This window comes from Moschus berezovskii, chromosome 16, assembly GCF_049115385.1.
Source record: "Moschus berezovskii isolate FMDL1 chromosome 16, NW_MosBer_1.0, whole genome shotgun sequence".
NCBI classification, from domain to species: Eukaryota; Metazoa; Chordata; class Mammalia; order Artiodactyla; family Moschidae; genus Moschus; species Moschus berezovskii.
Genome location: NC_142475.1, coordinates 65,809,938 through 65,833,762, shown reverse-complemented (window position 1 = coordinate 65,833,762; position 23,825 = coordinate 65,809,938). Strand labels below are relative to the sequence as shown.

Here is a 23,825-nt window from a genome sequence, read left to right as displayed (position 1 = left end):
TCTAATGATAAAAATCTGCTTGTGATTGGTTGCTCTTGAAATTTCTTTGGCCAATCTGAAGACAGTAAGAATAAGGGACTTTCCTGGTGGTCCAGTGGTTAAGAATCTGCCCTGCAATGTAGGGGACTCAGGTTCAATCCTTGGTCAGAGAACCAAGATCTCATATGCCTCCCAGCACGTGCTGCAACTACTGAGTCCTCAGGCAACAGAGAGTTGGAGGGCTGCAACTAAGACCTGGGGCAGGCAAAAATAAATAAATTAATTAGTTAGTTAAAATAATAATAGAATAATAAGTTATCCCTGGTAGCTTGAGCACCTAACTCATTTCTTTTTTCCCCTTCTTCCCCATTTCTTTATCCGATATGACTTGAGCATCTAAGCTGGATAGGACTCATCACACCTCTGTTCCCTTTCACATATGCTTCCTTCTTCAAAGAATAATCTCTCTCACCCCATTTAGAAAAAATGTGATGTCCTTTGATGCAGCTCTCATTCCCACCCTCTTCCCTGTTCTCTGACTCTCTCTCTCATGTCATTTGTACCCAAATTCTTGGGCCTACTTAACATTGTACATTATAACTTTGGGTGAAAACAGTCCTCCTTTGTGTTAACAATGAACTCCCCCAGAGATAAACCACTCTGTATTCCTCCCCATATCTTCCCACGGGATCCAACATGTAAGACCATGCCCATGGCCAGCCAGCCAGTGTATTAGCTCCGTCTCACCACTCCCTGAGTTCCTAAACCCTGGTCATCTGTATTTTCTCTTTTGTTGCCAAGCCCAGGTGGTACTCCTGATAGCTCAGTTGGTAAATAATCCACTTACTCTGGTTCGATCCCTGGGTTGGAAAGATCCCCTGGAGGAGGGAAAGGCTACCCATTCCAGTATTCTGGCCTAGAGAATTCCATGTATAGCCTATGGGGTCACAAAGAGTCAGACACAACTGAGCGACTTTCACTTTCCAACTTGTACTAGTGGTGAAGAACCCACCTTTCAATGCAGGAGACTAAGGACTCGTGTTTGATCCCTGGGTCAGAAGATTCCCTGGAGGAGGAAATGACAACCCATTCCAGTATTCTTGCCTGGAAAATACCATGGACAGAGGAGCCTGGTGGGTTGCAGTCTGTGGGGTCGCAGAGAGTCAGACACAACTGAGTACACACACACATACACTCACACCACCCTGGATATTTACCCTCCAAATTCTCAAATTTTTAACTTCTTTTCTCTAGACCTACAAAATTTTCTATGTATTGATCTCCAGTCACTTCAGGAAAAGAGGAAGGGCCGTACAGTTTATAGAGCTCCCATGTGTTTTAGGTCCTATACAGTGTTTTAGTCATTCCCACAAACATGTGAGGTAAGTTTTAATATCCCATTTTTTTTATGAGAAACTAAGGTTCAGAAAGATTAAGTGGCATAAGAAGCTAATTTTATTGGAAGACCTAGTATTTGAACAGAGGACTCACTGTCTCCAAAACCCAACCTCTGTCACTTTTTCTAATCCATTGGCTCCATTTTGATGACTCATCCCAACATGAATTCTGCACTAAGCCAGTTCATTAAAGCAGTCACCACCACCCTGTATTCCTTTGATCTCTTGGCCTTCTGCTGTGCTATCAGTCAGCCAGAGGTCTCCACCCACTTTGGGTTTCCTGTCCTGCTCTAGTGCTCTAGATCTCTGCTAAAGAAGTCACACAGATTCTTCCAGACAAGCCTTTTTACAGAGACAGGCTGCCCAGTTTCATTTAGACAAAGAACGCCTAACCCACCCCCAGCTCCTGCAGTGCCCATGGTGGCCCTTGACAGTCATGAGTGCCTTCTCAGTACAACCTTCCAGGAAGCCATTACTAACCAATGAGAATTGAGATAGGAAATAAAACCTATTTGCCACTTTGATCTACTCCCTGACTTGCTGTTGCTGAGTCATTTTCCCACTCTGTTAGTCTTACCACTAACGAAGGAACTTAACACCCTAAAGCCCTCTTCTTTACTCCTGGAAAACTGGGTGCCTGATTGTTTTCTGGACACAACTTTGCATTGTTTTTGCTTTCGCTGATTCTTCTACACGGCCCACCATGTGGCCCACCTTCCTCATGTCTTCCTGTCTGTAAACTAATTCGTAATTGTAGTCCCATTTTATTGTAAGTTTCATTGAAGGCAAACACGTGTGTATTGTCCCACGTTGTATTTACAGTGCCTGATAGAGTATCTGACACATGGTAGAAACTCAGCAAGCATCTGGATAAAGAAAGAAGGAAAGAAAAATGGAAGGATGTATTTGGCACAAATGTACTGCACATATATCTTTTCATTTCCTCCAAATAACCCCAAGAAGTCAGTGTTATTATCTCTATTCCAAATGAGCAAATGGAAGCCCATAGAAGTAACTCTGGCAGTAAATGGAAGAGCCTGTGAAACATCTCTCACAGACCTGCCCAAATGTCATCTCCTCTGGAAAGCCTTTTGTTATCCCCTCAGCCAGGACTGCAGCACCACACACCTATGGGGGACCCCACTCACATAGATGGCACTGCGAATGGCGCCCCCTGGAGTCATGCCGTTTGGTGGCTCTTGTGATAGCTCCCTGCTCTGTGTTTTCATGGTGCTTGCTGTTATTCAGTTGCTGTCATATCCAACTCTTCACGACCCCATGGACTGGAACACACCAGGCTTCCCTGTCCTTCATTATCTCCCAGAGTTTGTTCATATTCATGTCCATTGAGTTGATGATGCCATCCAACCATCTCATCCTCTGTCGTCCCCCTCTCCTCCTGCCTTCAATATTTCCCAGCTTCAGGGTGTTTTCCAGTGAGTCAGCTACTCAGATCAAGTGGCAAAAGTATTGGAGCTTCAGCTTCAGTGTCAGTCCTTCCAATGAATATTGAGGATTGATTTCCATTAGGATTGACTGGTTTGATCTCCTTACTATCCCAGGGACTCTCAAGAGTCTTCTCCAGCACCACAGTTCAAAAGCATCGATTGTTTGGCGCCTTCTTTATGGTCCAACTCTCACATTCGTTACATGACTACTGGGGAAAAAGTACATGGTACTTGAGGTCTTGCTTACAGCAGTTTTCATGCTTTGCCTTACATCCTGTATTAAAGTGCTGTATCCCCTAACCTCAAAGTTATAAAAATCTTGAGGGGCAGAAAAGTGCTTTGTGCATCCGTGTCTCTCTCTCTCTTTTTTAATAATTTTATTTTTTTATTTTTATTTTTTCTCTGTGCTAGGTCTTCGTTGCTGAGGCTTCCCACTGTGGTGGCTTCTCTTGTTGCAGAGCTCGGTCTCTAGGGCACCGCAGGCTTCAGTAGTTGTGGCTCCCAGAGTGCAAGCACAATAGTTGTGGTGCACTGCTTAGCTGTTCTGTGACGTGTGGGATCTTCCTGAATCAGGGTTTGAAACCTTGTCTTCTGCATTGCAGGCGAATTCTTTACCGCTGAGCCACCAGGGAAGCCCTGCATCTGTGTCTCCTGTGGGATGTACACTGAGTGACTGTTGAATGGTCAGCCATCCTGTCTCCTGTTTGCTGAGTTTGCACCTTTGTGACATGAGCTTTGTGACATGAGTTAGCCACTCTCTTCCTCCCTCCGTGCCCCTTCCTCTAAGCTCAGCCTGTATCTTTCCCGCCAGTTCCGGAGGAAGGTACCTCCTCTTCAGATGACCTCTCCCTGGCTGTTCGGTCAAGGCCATCGCTCTGTTCATTAGCCACGAGAGGCGCAATGACTAAATGCTATTGTAGTTTGCAAGAACCTCAGAAAATGTTGGCAATCTCGAAAGAAAAACTATTAGCTCCAAAACACAAAAAAGTACAGTGTCAAAAATAAGCAAACAAAACCAAATATTTTATCGTCTTCATAAAATGTTACATTTAGTGGTGATTTACTGAGAAGTCAGCAAACTGTAAATTAATTGAGTAGCTGATGGCCAAATAACTTAAAAAACAAAACTACAAAACTTCTTGCGTAACTGTTTTGACCATAAAATTATTTTTAATTTGGGTTCTGAATACAGCTCTTAATGTGTTTGATATGATGTTTTGGTGGGAGGGGGTTCCAAAAAACTAAACATACTTGAGATTTTAAAAATAAATTGTCTGGGTTTGCAATGCTGAGCACATAGACCTAGAAGTATTTGCTGGATTTTAATTGATTGCCGTTAAATGATGGTGATTTTTTTGTTACGGAAGGAAGGAAGCGTGAATATTTTATCTTTTATTCTGTTGTGTTTTACTTTATCTTACTGATAAAAAAAAAAAGAACGAAGGGAATTCTCCCCTCTTGTGCAGAATGAGTGCCACATTCCTACGTGCATACTGAGCAATCTTTGGGGCCCTTGAGACTTCATGAATGTTGTGTCACAGCCCTGGTCTCAGGTTTACTTGCCATCCTTCTAGTTCCTTCTGTGAGTGTAGGACGTTGAGGGAGGCACACAAGACTTGAGGGCAGAAGGCTGGAGCCAGTGCAGCAAAGGGATGCTGAGTCCAGGACCTGGGAGCAGCGTGAGAGCAGAGGCACATGAACTCACAAATGTGGGAACTGACCTCTCCCTTGCCCTTCACTGTAGGGGGGACTCAAAGTGCTGCCCTGGACCCTGGTTGTTTTTAAGATTTTTTATTTGTTCATCTTTGGCTGTGCCGTGTCTTTGTTGCTGCGCATGGGCTTTTCTCTAGTTGCAGCGAGTAGAGGGCTACTCTTCATTGTGGTGCACGGGCTTCTCATTGCGGTGGCTTCTCCTTTGCAGAGCGCGGGCTCTAGGCAGATGAGCTTCAGTAATTGCAGCGTGTGGGCTCAGTAGTTGTGGCGCACAGACTTAGTTGCTCTGAGGCACGTGGAGTCTTCCCCTACCAGGGATCAACCCCATGTCCTCTGCATTGGCAGGTGGAATCTTAACCAGTGGACCACCAGTGAAGTTCCTGAACCATTGTTTTGGTCGCTGATTATTTGGCGACCCTGTGGACAATATGGTAGAGATATTTCCTCAGCAGTGAGTGTTGAATATTTAAAAGGCAGGTAGATTTCAGCATGCTTTTGCTTCAGTCAGGAAGGTTTCCCCCCCTCTCTGGTGAATGTACTTTTTTCATTTCATAATATAAATTGCCATCCCAGAAGCTGATGTTTGCTTTAACCTGTTCGAAAACTGCTATAGATTTCACCAGCTTTCACTCATTCCGCCTATTGTTCTTATGTTATTGATGCTGGAGGTTCTTACCTCCAGCAAGTAATGCTACCTCCTTACTAACTGTCCAGCAAGTATTCGGCTCCCCGAGAGAAGTGGGCTGGGATTGGAATTGAGGAACAGTCAGCTGGAGGTCAGAGCCATAGTCCAGGGTGAAAGTGTCAGGTCTGTTACTTGCATTATGCGTTGATATAGTTATTTGGTTGTTTAGTCGCTAAGTTGAATGCATCAACTGTAACCACCATGAAGGGAGTTGTTTTCGTTTTTAAGTAAGTGGATTCCTGTGATCTACAGTTTCCAAAAGTTTATAGTTGCTGGTTAGATACACATGTTTTTCTCAAAGGAAATCATCAAAAAGGACATTCCACTCTTATTACAAAGCTAATTTGGGGGTAAATATTTTGATAGATGTGGCTCACTGCACCTGGGAGCTGAGAGAGCCATGGCCGAGCCCAAGGCAGTTAACGCACATGCCACACTGAGATAGACCAGGGGTTGTTTTTTTCTCCCCATTTATACCGCAAATGGTTGATTGTGGTGGCGTGACTGTTAACATTTTCTTTGCCACTGTCAGCAAAGTAGCTTCCTTATGAAAAATGGTCTTGTTATTTAAGAATGATGATGACCATACTAAGACTTCTCTCAGATAAATTTACCACAGCGTAGATGACAAATATAAACATTTTAGGTAAGAGACCTACAGTCGTTAGAATCAAGGTGCTGCACTGGGATAAATAAGGACTGCTAAATTTAGCCCAGATAACCCTAAGTGTTTAGCGCTGGAACATTACCAGCCATATGGCCAGAAAGATGCTTTAAGAGGGGTGGATTGCTACTTTGATTTTTCTCTCTTTTTTTTTCTTTTTCGAAGCTTAGAGTTGGAACACTAAGCAGAGTTAAATCATAACTTATAATGTATTAAAATAATCAAGTACATTATCCAACTTAGTTGTTAGCAAATAAACATGCACATTTAAAACGGTGACTGCTTGCCTGTCTTCTGGCAGATCGGTTGCATTAAATAACATTTTAAAATTGTAACACTTTTTTTTTCCTTTGAGCTAGTCTTGTCTTTCATCAGCCTTAAAAAAATTTGCCCTTGTGAAGGTGGCATTGTTTATTTGCAGAGAAATAACACAGTACACTGAGCACAGTCTTCTGCACGCTTCATGAATTAGCAAGCAGTGCCTTGAACTCTGTACCACTGAGCATGTATTTCACTTGTCACTCTTTGTTTTCCTGCTGGAGTATAAATTCCTTGATGCAGGAAGCATCTTTGTATCCTCATCCAGAGGGGACTGAATAGAAGTTGGTTTATTCTAAACTTAGTCTTAGTCTTGTGTTTCTGCTAGAGAAAAACAGGTCCACGCATTCCTTCAGTGAGAGCCTGCATAAATTCAGTAACTGAATTTGATTTTCCACAGAGTATTTCTAAATTGACAAAATGTCCTTTTAAAACCATTTACCTAAAATGTTCTGATTGCAACATCTGCTAAGCCTATTATATTCTCTTATTAAACAGTTTTACTGTTCTGTGTGCAAACTGCCTGTTCAAAGCAATAAAACTGAGTTGACTGCAGGCTTTCTAACAAGCAGGATTTTTTTTTTTAATAGTGAAAGAAACGGCATATTTCCTATCATTATATATAATAGTAAAACCAAAAAAAAAAAAAAAGAAATTCAGAAAGGATTCTGTTAACCTCCTTAAGAAAAAGAAAGTCACTATTTGAAGTCTGGTGGATTTCAATATGAAATGATAGTGAATGTGTAATTTTAGCTATCCTTTTGGCTCCTTAAATGTTTTTTAGGTTTTTGATTGGGACCTAAACAGAAGAAAGTCCTTCAGTGTCTATAGATTCTTTATTTAAGGCACAGAATTCAGTAGCAATTCACTGACTAATTGAGGAAATATTCTTATTACATTATAAAATTCAAAACTCAGTAAGGGAAATCTCTTTTTATACTGGTGTAGTTTATCTGTAACTATATTTGGATCAAATAGACATGTTTAAGACTTTCTCAAAAGCATAGTTGCCTCCCTACTTGCTGCTCTTCTGGGCTCCAGGCTACCTAAATAGTCACACAACTGCAGAGACCACAGAATTTGGGGGAAAGAAAATCCTCCCCACCCAGAAGGGGTCAATGAATGCCAGTGTCAGCTTTTTGCCTACGACGCATGTGACAATTATAAGCAGATTAGGATGGCGTTAAAAAAGAATCAGTTTCCACCAGTAGCAGCCTTTCTTCCTTAAAACACATGGGTGAGATATAGTTCGCTCTTTGCCCAAGCTGTGCAGAGGACTGCACAACAACAGCACAGGCCACTTGACCTGGAGCCAATGAAAGGATGCTGGCCCAGTTTGTAAATTTTATGATAGTGCTGTAATGCTGGAGACATTCTAAGTTTGGAGACAAGTAAGCCGTGTTGAGAGCAAGCTGTTGGTTTATCTGCAGTAAAGATGAAATCTCAGTCACTAAATGACTAAAAATGTTAATGTACTTTACAAAAAGGCTGGCCGAGTAGTCTATTTGGTATATCAAAATGGTAATTTAAGAACCTTAGAAGGCTCTAATGCCCTTCCAAATCTTCTTTACACTTGTATCTAGCTCATAGTTTACAAACTCAGAATCGGGTAGGGGCCACGGAAGAAAATAAATGGATAAATCTGGTCCCATGGAAATTGGTGAACTAGAGAGCAGATGCCCTGTCTAGTGGCATATCTTGCAGTTTTTCTAGAGAATTTGAAAATTGGGACTTTTGAAGGAAATCTCTTAGTTTTTAAATACAGGCTGTTGAGTGGAAATTTAAAAGCAATATGTAGCCAAACAAAATTTATCTGCAGGCTGCATGTGATGGGTGCATATTATACCTACTTCACTGATTTCCTTGATTTGAGAGTCAGAATTTATCCTTTTGATTTGGGGCTCTTGTCTATTAATTTAAAAACACAGCTATAGGGGCTTCCCTGGTGGCTCAGTGGTAAAGAATCTGCCTGCAAGTGCAGGAGACATGCTTCGATCCCTGGACTGGGAAGATCCCACATACCATGGAGCAGTTAAGCCTGTGTGCCACAACTATTGTGCCTGTGATCTAGAGCCCCCGCTCTGCAGCAGAAACCACCACAATGAGAAGCCCGTGCACTGCAGTGAAGAGTAGCTCCTGCTCGCTGGAGCTGGAGAAAACCCCACACAACAGCAGAGAGCGAGTACAGCCAGAAATTTTTAAAAATAAATAAAAATTTGCATCTGGTCCCAGCACTTCATGGGAAATAGATGGTGAAACAGTGGAAACAGTGTCAGACTTTATTTTTTTGGGCTCCAAAATCACTGCAGATGCTGATTGCAGCCATGAAATTAAAAGACGCTTACTCCTGGGAAGGAAAGTTATGACCAGACTAGATAGCATATTAAAAAGCAGAGACATTACTTTGCCAACCAAGGTCCGTCTAGTCAAGGCTATGGTTTTTCCCGTGGTCATGTATGGATGTGAGAGTTGGACTGTGAAGAAAGCTGATCACCGAAGAATTGATGCTTTTGAACTGTGGTGCTGGAGAAGACTCTTGAGAGTCCCTTGTACTGCAAGGAGATCCAACCAGTCCATTCTAGAGGAGATCAATCCTGGGTGTTCATTGGAAGGACTGATGCTAAAGCTGAAACTGCAATACTTTGGCCACCTCATGCGACGAGTTGACTCACTGGAAAAGACTCTGATGCTGGGAAAGGTTGGGGGCGGGAGGAGAAGGGGATGACTGAGTGTGAGATGGCTGGATGGCATCACCGACTCTGTGGACATGAGTTTGAGTGTACTCCGGGAGTTGGTGATGGACAGGGAGGCCTGGTGTGCTGGGATTCATGGGGTCGCAGAGAGTCGGACACGACTGAGCGACTGAACTGAACTGAACGGACACGACTGAGCGACTGAACTGAACTGAACCCTAAGAAAGTCAGCCTTTGAGTGTGTCCGTGAAGACTTGGTAGTTTCTGTTGAGTTCTGCTCAGCACATGGTTCCTGTGCATCGTCTGTGGGTCATACACTGAGCTCGGGCACACCGATGACAGTGATCCCCTACCGCCCACGCCTTCAGAGTATCTGCCTCCTGTGCCAGAGCAGGATGCCCTGTGTTACACAGGACTTGGAGCTCCAGTGCAGAGCCGTATTAGGCAACCTTGGACTCTCCTTCTTGCACAAATTTTGCCTGCATTATAGATAGAAATTATGAAAACACTTGATGGAGGCAGCTATACTATCATAGGAAGAAGGCCCTTTAGCGTAGATGTTGAAAGATCATGTCATAAAGCAAACTGCCTGAATTAGAATATGGATTGTATGTCTTGATAATTGTGGGACCTTGGGCAAACTCAGCAGTGGCCACAGGACTGGAAAAGGTCAGTCTTCATTCCAATCCCAAAGAAAGGCAATGCCAAAGAATGTTCAAACTACCGCACAGTTGCACTCATCTCACACGCTAGTAAAGTCATGCTCAAAATTCTCCAAGCCAGGCTTCAGCAATATGTGAACCATGAACTTCCAGATGTTCAAGCAGGTTTTAGAAAAGGCAGAGGCATCAGAGATCAAATTGCCAACATCTGCTGGATCATGGAAAAAGCAAGAGAGTTCCAGAAAAACATCTATTTCTGCCCCATTGACTGTGCCAAAGCCTTTGACTGTGTGGATCACAATAAACTGTGGAACATTCTGAAAGAGATGGGAATCCCAGACCACCTGACCTGCCTCTTGAGAAACCTGTATGCAGGTCAAGAAGCAATAGTCAGAACTGTACATGGAACAACAGACTGGTTCCAAATAGGAAAAGGAGTGCGTCAAGGTTGTATATTGTCACCCTGCTTATTTAACTTCTATGCAGAGTACATCATGAGGAACGCGGGGCTGGAAGAAGCACAAGCTGGAATCAAGATTGCTGGGAGAAATATCAATAACCTCAGATATGCAGATGACACCACCCTTATGGCAGAAAGTGAAGAGGAACTCAAAAGCCTCTTGAGGAAAGTGAAAGAGGAGAGTGAAAAGGTTGGCTTGAAGCTCAACATTCAGAAAACAAAGATCATGGCATCTGGTCCCATCACTTCACGGGAAATAGATGGGGAAACAGTGGAAACAGTGTCAGACTTTATTTCTTTGGGCTCCAAAATCATTGCGGATGCTGATTGCAGCCATGAAATTAAAAGACGCTTACTCCTTGGAAGGAAAGTTATGACCAGCCTAGATAGCATATTAAAAAGCAGAGACATTACTTTGCCAACCAAGGTCCGTCTAGTCAAGGCTATGGTTTTTCCCGTGGTCATGTATGGATGTGAGAGTTGGACTGTGAAATAAGCTGATCGCCGAAGAATTGATGCTTTTGAACTGTGGTGCTGGAGAAGACTCTTGAGAGTCCCTTCGACTGCAAGGATATCCAACCAGTCCAATCTAGAGGAGATCAATCGTGGGTGTGTTCATTGGAAGGACTTATGCTAAAGCTGAAACTCCAATACTTTGGCCACCTCATGCAACGAGTTGACTCACTGGAAAAGACTCTGATGCTGGGAGGGATTGGGGGTAGGAGGAGATGGGGACGACAGAGAATGAGGTGGTTGGATGGCATCACCAACTCGATGGACATGAGTTTGAGTGAACTCCGGGAGTTGGTGATATACAGGGAGGCCTGGCGTGCTGTGGTTCATGGGGTCACAGAGAGTCGGACACGACTGAGCGACCGAACTGAACTGAACTGAGATAGTATATTAAAAAGCAGAGACATTACTTTGCCAACCAAGGTCCGTCTAGTCAAGGCTATGGTTTTTTCCTATGGTCATGTATGGATGTGAGAGTTGGACTGTGAAGAAAGCTGATCGCCGAAGAATTGATGCTTTTGAACTGTGGTGCTGGAGAAGACTCTTGAGAGTCCCTTGTACTGCAAGGAGATCCAACCAGTCCATTCTAAAGGAGATCAGTCCTGGGTGTTCATTGGAAGGACTGATGCTGAAGCTGAAACTGCAATACTTTGGCCACCTCATGCGAAGAGTTGACTCACTGGAAAATACTCTGATGCTGGGAAGGATTGGGTGTAGGAGGAGACGGGGACGACAGAGAATGAGATGGCTGGATGGCATCACCGACTCTGTGGACATGAGTTTGAGTGAACTCCGGGAGTTGGTGATGGACAGGGAGGCCTGGCGTGCTGTGATTCATGGGGTCTCAAGGAGTCGGACACAACTGAGCGACTGAACTGACTGGGCATGTTATACAGGGCTTCCCTGGTGGCTCAGATGTTAAAGTGTCTGCCTGCAATGCAGGAGACCTGGGTTTGATCCCTGTGTCAGGAAGATCCCCTGGAGAAGGAAATGGCAACCCACTCTAGTACTCTTGGCTGGAAAATTCCATGGCTGGAAGAGCCTGGTAGGCTACAGTCCATGGGATTGCAAAGAGTCGGACATGACTGAGAAACTTTACTGGTTCACTGGGCATACTGTGGGCTTCCCTGGTGGGCATACTGTATAATCTCTCTGTGGTCCCACGGTGTATGTTCTGTAAGTGAGGACAGTAATCATATCTGTTGTAGAATTATGATGATGATGAAATAAGGCAATGTTATATTTGAAGCTCTGAGCACAATGCCTAGCACATGGTCAGTTATTAACTACTGCAACTATTGTTCTCAGAATCAAGAGAACTGACTTGGGGCACCCATTCTGCCTCTTTCAGTAGCTGTGACCAACTGGAAATCACTTAGCCTCTAAGTGAATATCACTAAGATTAGGATAATGTGAAGATTAAATGTGATTATGTATTATAACACATAAAGCGATACATAGATGAAAAGTATTGTTTGATAATGGGAAAGGGCTGTCAACAGCATGGGGAGGGCACAGGGCCCTAATGACATCATGTAATCAATATGTAGATCACAGAGGAAACCCAAGACCGATTTTTGCCTATTTCTGAAAAAAATTTTTTTTAATTTTGGGATACTTCCCCTTTATTAAAAAAAGAAAAAATACTCCCTTAAGGAGGGAGTATTTCCTCAACTCTCACAACTCCTTTATTCAGCTTGCTTTATAAGAGTTGCAAACGGTGGCTAAGACTCGAGATGACACGCAGGTGCAGAGCAAGGCTGTAATCTACTTCAGAGCGGGAGACACCCAGCAGAGCAGCCCAGGATCTCGACACCAACCAATTCATTAGTTAGAAATGAGCAAACAGGATGAGAGAGATTCCACCCAGATCCAGCACTGTTGAACCAGTGATCTTTGCACCACCTCAAGATACTTAGATTCCGTCATTGTTAGGATTTCAGCTGCCTCTCTGACTTCCCATGGGTTTTGAAGACAGTGTTCCAGTGAGTTTTGGTATCTTTAAATGTCTTGAGGAGGAAAATGATGTCATGGATACAGGAGCAACTACAGAGCTTCTGGGCTATGCTCAGTGACTGTTACTTGAATCTGAATTCTAAAGAACTTTACTGCTTCACTTTATTCTGTGGTAATGTTATCAAAACTACTAACAACAACAGCATCAAAAGGTGTAGTACCACAGTCCAGGGAGCACTGTCTTTTTGTTTGGTGGGAAAAAAAAAATAGCTTAATACAACCAGATGAAAATCGGTTGATCCAAACAGTGAAAACCCTTTTCCCCTCTTGGAGCTTGTGGAGAGAGAGCTCATTTGTGTGTACTCTTTTTATAGCTAATGTGCTAATTGGCCCAGAGATAACACCTGTGTGATTTATTTTTAAAAATCTTACTGAAATCTCTATCTGGGTAAGATTCTAGGAAAGAATAGCAACAGCTGGCCCCACATGTGCTTGAATGATGCCATGTGAAAAGGATTCTAAATATAGTTGGAATTGGAGTCCAGTGTACCTCGGTGCTGTACTACAGGATATCAATGGAGCTAGCTCTGAAGGAGCTTATCATTAAAATAACCTAAAACTAAAATGGTGTGATTTGCTCTGGAAAGCACCAAATATTTACCTCAAGTAATCTCTGTTAGCAAACTTGAACTGTAACTGGTCCATTCCCACTTTCCAGATGGAGAGAAATACCAGAGCTCAGAGAAGCAAAAATAATCACACAGGTCCAAGAAAATAGCTTTTTATAAGAAATCTTTGTCACATTTGATACCTCAGGAAGGCCTTTTTCTATTTTTCTCAGCCCTTGAATTTCATAGCACCTGAGTTAGCAGCTCTTGACATCGTAAATTCCTTCCCTCTCTTTTCCCCTCCGTTCCTCTCATCTTCCTTTCTTTCCTTCCTTCCTTCAACAGATATTTCTTAAATGCACTCTCTGTGCTTAGTACTTTATTACACTCTGGGGATCCAGAGAAAAGTAAGTAGATACAGCTTTTTACTCTCAACAGAGTATTTAAGTGACATAGTGGATTTTATGCTTTAAACATGGAGGCTTAGATAACACTATACCTGTAAAGCTCTTAATAAATAGCAATAAATAACACCTATACAAGATTCTGGGAAGTCTGTAACCACAGGTCCAATATAATAGCTACCATTTATTGAGCACTTACAATATGCCAGGAATTCCATACACACAGACACACACACACACATACATAATTACCCAGTGTTGTACATGCTAAGTTGCTTCAGTTGTGTCTGACTTTTGCAACCCTATGGACTGTAGTCCACCAGGCTCCTCTGTCCATGGGATTCTCCAGGCAAGAATACTGGAGTGGGTTGCCTTGCCCTTCATGGAATTGAACCCATGTCTCTTAGTCTCCTGCATTGGCAGGTCAGTTCTTTGCCACTAGCGCCACCTGGAAGCCCTAACATTCTGAAGGTGGATGGTATTATCCCAATTTACAGATGAGAAAACTGAAGCTCAGTGAATGAGATTGGATTGTCCAAGATTATATATGGTTGATATGTAACAGCCAGGATTCAAACCCAGGTCTGTCTTGACTAAAACTTGAGCCCTTTACCTTTAGGATAGGCTTTGAAGTCTTACTTGTCCAGTCTCCACTCCCTGTGACACCCGCACGCAGGCACTCTGCCACTGGCAACACTAGTTCCTCGCCTCCCAGTGCCTGGAGTAACTAATGTGTACTTCCCTATCAATATCTAACCTCCTGGTTTCTTCTTAGAATCACAGACCTACCTGAAAATCAAAAGGAATTAATCATCACCAAAAGTTGAAGGTCTTTGCTTTAACAGTTTCTTTCCTTTGTATTGATGTGACTTTGCAGTGGTAATGACAAAACCTATTCAATCAGCCATATCTTTTAGATTTGCCCAATTTTCAGAGACTCCAAATAACATGATTAAAAGTGCATCATGCACCATGTATTTCCAGAGAGCATTATATTTTACTAAACACTTTCATGTCTAAGAACTTGCTTAAACCTCACGTTCTGGGCTATAGCATCACCCAGGCCTAGAGCACAGAAATTGTCCCAAAGTCAGTAGTTTCTAGCGAAGCTGAGATTTCAGCTCACTCTGACTCCTTTGCTGCCCCCCAAATCACATTGTATAGAGATTGTAATCCTCTGGATTGAGGGATAGTTTTCATTGTTTATTCCAGAACTTCAGGAGACACCGATGAGAGGATAAACTTTCTAATCCCACTAGCAGTGTTCTCTGTGGGGCTTTATCTTGTTTTTCTTCAGACTGATAAGATTTAGAGTTTGTCTCCTGCTCTCTGATGTTGCTTCAAGCCCAGTTCACGCTGCTACTGCTTCCCACAGATCCTGTGACATGTATTGCTTGACAACTTTCCTGGCTGAAGACAATTAGAAGCTAAAATTTGTTCACGTTGATTATGTAATTAGGATAGCTTTCTCCTCTGGGACCTTTTCCTTCAGTTATGTCTCTTCCCCAACATCCTCCGTCTCTCCATCTCTGCGGCTTTCCTCTCAGCCTGAAGGCCCACTCAGGTCTTTCCATCTTTCCTTTTAGAATGATTGATGGCTCATAAAGAGAGAGAGGTTGAGGTCTCCCACATTTGCTGATGCCTCTTCCCTCGCGTCCCCTCTTCCAGTGGGCTGCTTCAAAGAGTGGTCTGAATACCCAGGGGCCACTTCCTCTCTTCCATTCACTCCTCCATCATGGCAGCCTGGTCTCCTCCTTCGCACCAGAGAAAACTTCCCTGGAACAGATCTTCAGGTGGCACAGATTTTTAGTCTGTATCTTATTGAGTTCCTTTGCTTCGTTTCAAATCTTTGATGACTTAATGCTTCTAGAAACTCACTGCTTTCTATTCCGTCTCCTTTGTTGAGCTTCCCGACTCCTCTGCCTGCGCCTAAATGATGCTTTGTAGGATTGTGCCATCTGGCCGCTTGCCCTCTTTTCCATTGTACTGACTGTCCTTGTGTCGTGTCAGTTATTGTCTCAGCCCCACCTTTTTCTGCTGGGTGACATCTCCAGCCAAAGCCCTGCCCTGTTATCCTTCTTACCCATTGGGTGCGGAGCACTGCAGTTTCCATGTGCCCTTTTTTCTTAGAAAATCAGCTTTTCCTTTGGCAGTCTGTTATTGGGTTGTCCAAGCCAGGTGGCACTAGTGGTAAAGAACCCACCTGCCAGTGCTGGAGACATAAGAGACACGGGTTCAATCCCTGGCTTGGAAAGATCCCCTGGAGAAAGAAATGGCACCCCACTCCAATATTCTTGCCTAGAGAATTCCATGGGCGGAGAAACCTGGCAGGCTACAGTCCGTGGGGCCGCAAAGAGTTGGACGCGACTGAGCACCACTCAAATAAAACAAAAAAGCCTATATAGTCTTAATAGACTGACTTCCCCCCTTCACTCCCAGTAATCACATCTCAGTTCTTTTGCCTCCTAGGTTAATTTCTCAAATCTGCTCTTTCCCTGTGCCCTGGCCCTTCCTTTGTCCTGGCATTTGTCTTATGCTCTTCCTTGTCTGAAGTGCTTCCCTCACTTTTGATGTCATTGTTTCTGACATGGCCACTTTCTTCTTATTCGTTTTTAAAGACTCATCATAAGCTTTATTGCCTCTTTACTTTATGCACACGTCTTTCTTAATGCTCTCCAGATACCACGGATCTCTCTTCCCCACCAGGCTGAGCTTCTTCAGTACAAATACTGTTCCCTACTATTCCCTGGTCTTACTCATCTTTGTGCTCCCAGAGCCTACAACCTAAAACTTACTAAGACTTCAGTAAATATTTGTTGAACTAAATCAATAAAGTAGCCAGAGCGCGTGAAAAACACTGGGAACAGGAGCTTTGGAGGACAATGTAGGCAATTACCCCAAGCACCTTGTTCACGCACAGGACTGTGTGTACATGCATGTGTTGTCAGTTTCCTCAGTCGTGTCCGACTCTTTGCGACCCTCTGGACTGTAGCCCAACAGGCTCCTGGGTCCATGGGATTCTCCAGGCAAGAATACTGGAGTGGGTTGCCATGCCCTCCTCCAGGGGATCTTCTCAACCCAGGAATCAAACCTGTGTCTCCTGCATTCCAGGCAGATTCTTAACCCACTGAGCCACCTGGAAAGCCCCTCTTACAGGACAGCTGGCTGTTAACACCTAGACCCTCTTCCTCACATCTTTGCCTTGAACATACTCTTTACACACTCCTTTCTCTTAGCATGGCCCTCCCTACCTCTGCTCGCAATCTGCCTGACTCCTGCTTATTCTCTCGGACTGAGCTTATAGACCCCAGGATTGGATGACATGTGTCTCCTTCATGCTGGTATGTCTAGCAGTGGCACTTAGCAGAGGGCATTACGTTTCCTGTCTCCTTGTCTGTCTTTGCCTGTAAACGGTGAGCTCGTTTTAGGACAGAGACCAAGTCTTACTCCTCTTAAGCTCACAGTGCCTGACAGATCTCTGAGGAATAATGAGAGAAGACACTTTAAAAGTAGCAGATGTTTGTGGGTGTGCTGCTGTTGAAATCTCTCAAGTATATCCACCCGCCACCCTGCCCCAACCTCCCGCCCCACAAACAAAAAGCTTAAGTTTCTTTTTCTTGAGTAGGACCTTATAAAGCCATGCATTTTAGGTGTGTTCAGATTCTGGTGTCTCCAGTTAAGAGTTGTTAATCAGACTAGCTGATCAACTACTGAGCTTTAATCAAAGCATTCATTATCAAAGCCTTTTTGTTGATGAGTACAAATACACCATTGATGTTTATAAGAAGAATTATTTTTTGCCTTGCATGTTAACTAGCCACAAAAGCTGGTGGACACATGTGATAGTGTTTTTCGCAGAGTTTAAAGAATGTTGGCCTTTGATGTTCTGCCCCTGAATGGAAATGAGCCTGCTTTTTAAAATCACCGGTAAGGAAAATGGGAAATTTCGAGGCAAACACCTTAGAAGCATTGTTAGCATTCCCAAGTATTAAAATCCAACAGATGCGTTGTTTATAACAGAGGGGAAAGCTGCTTTTCTGGAGAATAGCTCCTATACTTGATGCTATGAAAATGAATGAGATTCAGCAGACTCTATTAATATTTCATATTAAATAGAAATGTCTCAGTATGATTGAAAGCAAAAGAATATAATATGAGATAACTTTACCAAAAAAAAAAAAAGCTATAAGGAAGTAAGGGTTTTTATGGGAAAAGGGACTAGAAACAAAATATGAAGTGGATTTTTAGGACTTTCTCAGACTATAAATCTTCCATCTCTATTTCTTCCCATGACTTGTGCTGCTTTCTTTTCTGTCTCTAGACTGGCTTTCTCAGTTTCCCTTTCCATCTAATGGAAGATGTCCATGGCATAGCCCTCTAAGCTGTATATCCTCTTTCCTTTCAACTGAAGAACTCAGACTGAATTAGAATCTCTCAGTTCCAATTCCAACCTCTCAGAAGAGAGAAGTTGTTCTATATATTAATAGTATAGGCCAGAAATCCAGTGTGGTCAAGGCGACAGACGGGATGGGCTAGACAGACAACCCTGACGACCACCCAACATCAAGAAAGCTTGAAGTGAAAAGTACAACATAGTAGCTTTTATCTCAGTATATATCATTTAAGAGCTTATTGCCTGTTTCCTCCGCCTAAGTATCTGCACCTCAAGGCCAGGCACCATATCTTAATTTTGCTTTATCTTAATCTTCAATTATGTTTAATCCTAATATTTGGAGCAATGCCTGATAATTGGTATTCAGTAAATATTTATTAGATGAACAGAAACAGATATAAGTTCTGCCTTCTATGGGAATTACAGTCTGGTAATGAAAGCGGGCAGTAAACAAGAAAATAAGAAGCTATATAGTAGTAAGCATTCAGTTCAGTTCAGTTCAGTTCAGTCGCTCAGTCGTGTCCGACTCTCCGCGACCCCATGAAGCACAGCACGCCAGGCCTCCCTGTCCATCACCAACTCCCGGAGTTCACTCAAACTCATGTCCACAGAATCGGTGATGCCATCCAGCCATCTCATTCTCCGTCGTCCCCTTCTCCTCCCGCCCCCAACCTTTCCCAGCATCAGAGTCTTTTCCAGTGAGTCAACTCGTCTCATGAGGTGGCCAAAGTATTGCAGTTTCAGCTTTAGCATCAGTCCCTCCAATGAACATCCAGGATTGATCTCCTTTAGAATGGACTGGTTGGATCTCCTTGCAGTATAAGGGACTCTCAAGAGTCTTCTCCAACACCACAGTTCAAAAGCATCGATTCTTCGGCGATCAGCTTTCTTCACAGTCCAACTCTCACATCCATACATGACCACGGGAAAAACCATTGCCTTGACTAGACGGACCTTGGTCGGCAAAGTAATGTCTCTGCTTTTTAATATACTATCAAGGTTGGTCATGACTTTCCTTCCAAGGAGCAAGCGTCTTTTAATTTCATGGCTGCAATCAGCATCTGCAGTGATTTTGGAGCCCAAAAAAACAAAGTCTGACACTGTTTCCACTGTTTTTCCATCTATTTCCCATGAAGTGATGGGACCAGATGCCATGATCTTTGTTTTCTGAATGTTGAGCTTCAAGCCAACCTTTTCACTCTCCTCTTTCACTTTCATCAAGAGGCTTTTGAGTTCCTCTTCACTTTCTGCCATAAGGGTAGTGTCATCTGCATATCTGAGGTTATTGATATTTCTCCCAGCAATCTTGATTCCAGCTTGTGCTTCTTCCAGCCCAGCGTTCCTCATGATGTACTCTGCATATAAGTTAAATAAGCAAGGTGACAATATACAACCTTGACGTACACCTTTTCCTATTTGGAACCAGTCTGTTGTTCCATGACTGGTTCTAACTGTTGCTTCCTGACCTGCATACAGGTTTCTCAAGAGGCAGGTCAGGTGGTCTGGGATTCCCATCTCTTTCAGAATGTTCCACAGTTTATTGTGATCCACACAGTCAAAGGCTTTGGCATAGTCAATGAAGCAGAAATAGATATTTTTCTGAAACTCTCTTGCTTTCTCCATGATCCAGCGGATGTTGGCAATTTGATCTCTGGTGCCTCTGCCTTTTCTAAAACCTGCTTGAACATCTGGGAGTTCACGGTTTACATACTGCTGAAGCCTGGCTTGGAGAATTTTGAGCATGACTTTACTAGCGTGTGAGATGAGCATTAAAAACATTTTTTTAAAGGGGAGAGAGACAAAGGAGGAGTTAGTGAGCAAGAATAGAAACTTTCAGAAGGTCGTTAATGCATTTAAACTACCTTAAATCCAAGGTAGCTATACTGACTTTTTTTATTCATCCAAAGAGGCCAGAGACAATAATCATAAAAGATGCCATTTACACTTAATTTCATTTATAACTTTAATACCAAAAAGAAAATTTGATTTACATTAAATCACATGGGCTACAAAAAGATTACTATAAACAGCTATATGAAAAATTATAAATAAATGTGATTAGTGCTCATTGATAGCTTTTAATTTTTATCTGCCAATTTGTAATTATTCAGCTCCTAAGTCAGAGCTTGATATAATTTTTAAATTGATTCTCTGGGATGGTACACAATTAATCAAGTGCACAATTAGAGATCACTTTGGCAAGCTCTACAAAGAGAACTAGATTAAGTTTACAAATAATCCAATGAAAGAGACATGTTCTCTAAAGAAGAGTCTGGCAAGATCAGATGAAGATGTGTTTCACTGATATGATTGAAATGTATATGATTGAAAGATTGTATCTGGTGATCTTAGTAAGAGAGACTAAAGGAGAAGAGAACAAAGAAATGTGTTTTATTAGTATACTTGTTGCCAGTATCTAACAGAGAAAGAACTATTCTGGAAGAAAACCAACTCCCCTGAACAATAGTTAACAAAGCCTTTACCTACCTCTATTAATTAAGAATGACTTACAGGTGCTTCTCTATAAACAACTACAGATCCCCAGTGGTTTATTATTGTGTATTTTTCCCTATGTAAAGTTCATTGCCCATTGGGTTGGGGTAGAGCAGGTCTGGTCCATAAAATTATTCAAGGACCCAGGCTCTTTCCATCTTGTGGCTCCCTCCTCCTGAGTCCCCTCCATTCAGGCTAGTCCGTGGAGAAAGGGTGAGATTGGGCCAGGTCTCAACAACAAAGTGCACATCTCATAACACTCACACTTCACTGGCTAGGACTGAGTCACATGTACCAAACCTACCTATGCTGCTGCTGCTGCTAAGTCGCTTCAGTCATGTCCGACTCTGTGCGACCCCATAGACGGCAGCCCACCAGGTTCCCCCGTCCCTGGGATTCTCCAGGCAAGAACACTGGAGTGGGTTGCCATTTCCTTCTCCAATGCGTGAAAGTGAAAAGTGAAAGTGAGGTCTCTCAGTCGTGTCCGACTGAGTGACCCCATGGACTCAGCCTACCAGGCTCCTCCATCCATGGGATTTTCTAGGCAAGAGTACTGGAGTGGCTTGCCATTGCCTTCTCCGCACCTACCTATGGGAAGGCTGGAAAAACATATAGTTAGGAACCCAGGAGGAAGAGGAAAATGTGGATATAGGTGAATATTCCCAGTGTCTACCACACTAACAATGTGAAGATTCAAGAAGCTGTGGAAAGCATGGCAAAGGAAAATATCATGAAAAAGCCCTTTGTATCTCCAAAAGAATTTTATTGAAAAATTTGAAAATTTTTTCAAACATATTGTCTTTTAAAAAATTAGGGATTTAGGAACTGTCTATCAGAAGGCTTTTACCACTGGTATTATCATTGGCTTCTATAGGCCACTTGTGTGCTTCCCTCTCAGTGATGAAAATACAGAAGAAAATTAAATGCAGACAGATTCTGAAAAGTACCATATCTGTTCACTACTACAATGCAGTAGTTCTCATCTTCCTGTCCAACACACAACTATAATAGTGATATACCTAGCCAAGAATACCATCTCCTCCTCTAGGAGGGTTTTACATCATGAAAAACAAAATTTAATTGTTGGCAGGTCATGCTTGCTAAAAACCTCCTTTAGTTTGGAGTGGCATTTCCCAACCAGAAATTTGGGAAAGAATGAGATTCCGTAGTTTTACGTTTGACTCAGGGAGGGGCTGGTTTATATCTGATACCATATGCTCCTCTCTGTGATAACAACAGCTATGCCCAAATTCTGTTTCAGGGATTCTGCAAATCTAAATATAATAATAGCTTTACACTATTGAGATTTACTATATTCTAGGCCGAAGAATTGATGCTTTTGAACTGTGGTGCTGGAGAAGACTCTTGAGAGTCCCTTGGACTGCAAGAAGATCCAACCAGTCCATTCTAAAGGAGATCAATCCTGGGTGTTCATTGGAAGGACTGATGCTGAAGCTGAAACTCCAATAGTTTGGCCACCTCATGCGAAGAGTTGACTCACTGGAAAAGACTCTGATGCTGGGAGGGATTGGGGGCGGGAGGAGAAGAGGACGACAGAGAATGTGATGGCTGGATGGCATCACCGACTCGATGGACATGAGTTTGAGTGAACTCCGGGAGTTGGTGATGGACAGGGAGGCCTGGTGTGCTGGGATTCATGGGGTCGCAAAAAGTCGGACATGACTGAGCGACTGAACTGAACTGAACTGAGGCATCCTTCAAAGTACTTTACATCTTCACAGAAAGCCCTGTGCCCTGTAAACTGAGGTCCAGAGATAATTGATAAGGACCAGAACTCAAATTTAAACCCAGGCAGACTAGCTCCAGAGATCATCCTTTTAAACATCAGGTTAGATTAGCAGAAAAAAACAAAACACAAAATAACAACAACCACAAATGACTGCCTGGGGATTTCCTGACAATAAGTAGGAAATAAGAGTACTCTCTCATTTTGTGTGCTCAGGGATCTTGTATATATTTTTTTAAATATTTTTTTTAATTATGAAGTATAATAACACATTTATAAGAGACTTAGAAAATACAGAATAAGGTTACCTATAATTCCACTATATTTTTTAAGGAGATAAATTAAGATTTCTAGTTGGAGTTTCAATATCAAGCTCTCAAAAGTTAATAGAATGAATAGAAGGATATAGTAGACCTGAAAAGCACTGTGAATCAATTCAGCATAATTAAGATTTATCCAGTTCTCATACAGCAGTAGGATACAAATTCTATTCTCCTGTAAACTAGGAGACACTGGAACATATCCAGGGACGTAAAATAAGGTGCAAAAGTTTCACGGTCTAAAGGTATTGAAATCATCGAGTCTGTTCTCTTCAGGAATCTTGTGTATTAATATACATCAGAAATAACCCCTGCCTAGAAAGTTCCAGATTTTATCCAGGGAGGTGCTGCCCAGGCAAATGAAGGGCATCAATCTTTTTGTAGCCAGGAATGACTGACTAAAATTTGGGAGAGGAGCCTGCATTTTAGATGCCCCAGGTTTAATTTGGCAAGTAGCTATAGTAGTGCCAGTCAGCTTTCCCCATATTTGGTTTGATTTTTATTTACTGATTTCAGTTGGTTATTTTTAAAATGTACTTGAAATCAATAAATCATTGAGCGTCTCCTATGTGGAAAGCTTTATGCAGGTAATTAATTAATTGTCGCAGGGAATCCAAACAGGAGGAATGCTTAATTACCAAGGATACTGATTAATAGACATGGCAGGATTACTTTAAACATGAGTGAGGTCACTAACATTTGAAAGCCATTATTTAGGTCTTGAGCCTTTAGTGGATAGGTTTCATACTTAATGTTGTGACAGAAGTGATCCTTGCTGTAGTTAGATGACCATATCTCCTTCTATCTGATATGTTAATATTACTTTTTATAACAGCTTTATTGGACATAATTCACATATCATACAGTTCAGCCATTTAAAGTACACAATGCAGTGGCTTTTAGTATATTCACAGAGTTGTGAAACCAAGCACCACGATCAATTTTAGAATATTTTCAGAAAGAAACCCTGTATCCATTAGCATTTCCTTCCCATTTTCCTCCAACCCACCCCCAACCCCTACTCTCATCCCCCCAGCTCTAGGCAACCACTAATCTACATTCTGTCTTTAAAAGATTCACTTCTTCTGGACATTTCGTATAAATATGCACATGTGGTCTTTTGTGACTGGCTTCTTTTACATAACATAATGTTTTCAAGTTTCATCCATGCTGTAGCATGAATCAGAGCTCCATTCTTTTCAGTGCTGAATAACATTTCATTGTATGGATAGACCACATTTTATTTATCCTTTCATCAACTGATGGTCATTTGGGTTGTATCTATTTTTTGACTGTTATGAATAATCCTGCTGTGAACATTCATGTACAAGTGGACTTATGTTTTCATTTTCATTTCTTGTGGTATTTGGGA

General features: G+C 42.4%; 1 protein-coding gene across 14 annotated transcripts in view; it reads left to right on the top strand.

The window, feature by feature from the left end:
* NSMCE2 (NSE2 SUMO ligase component of SMC5/6 complex) overlaps window positions 1-23,825 on the top strand; it is a 242,248-nt gene that overhangs the window by 152,060 nt on the left and 66,363 nt on the right. The window lies entirely within an intron of this gene.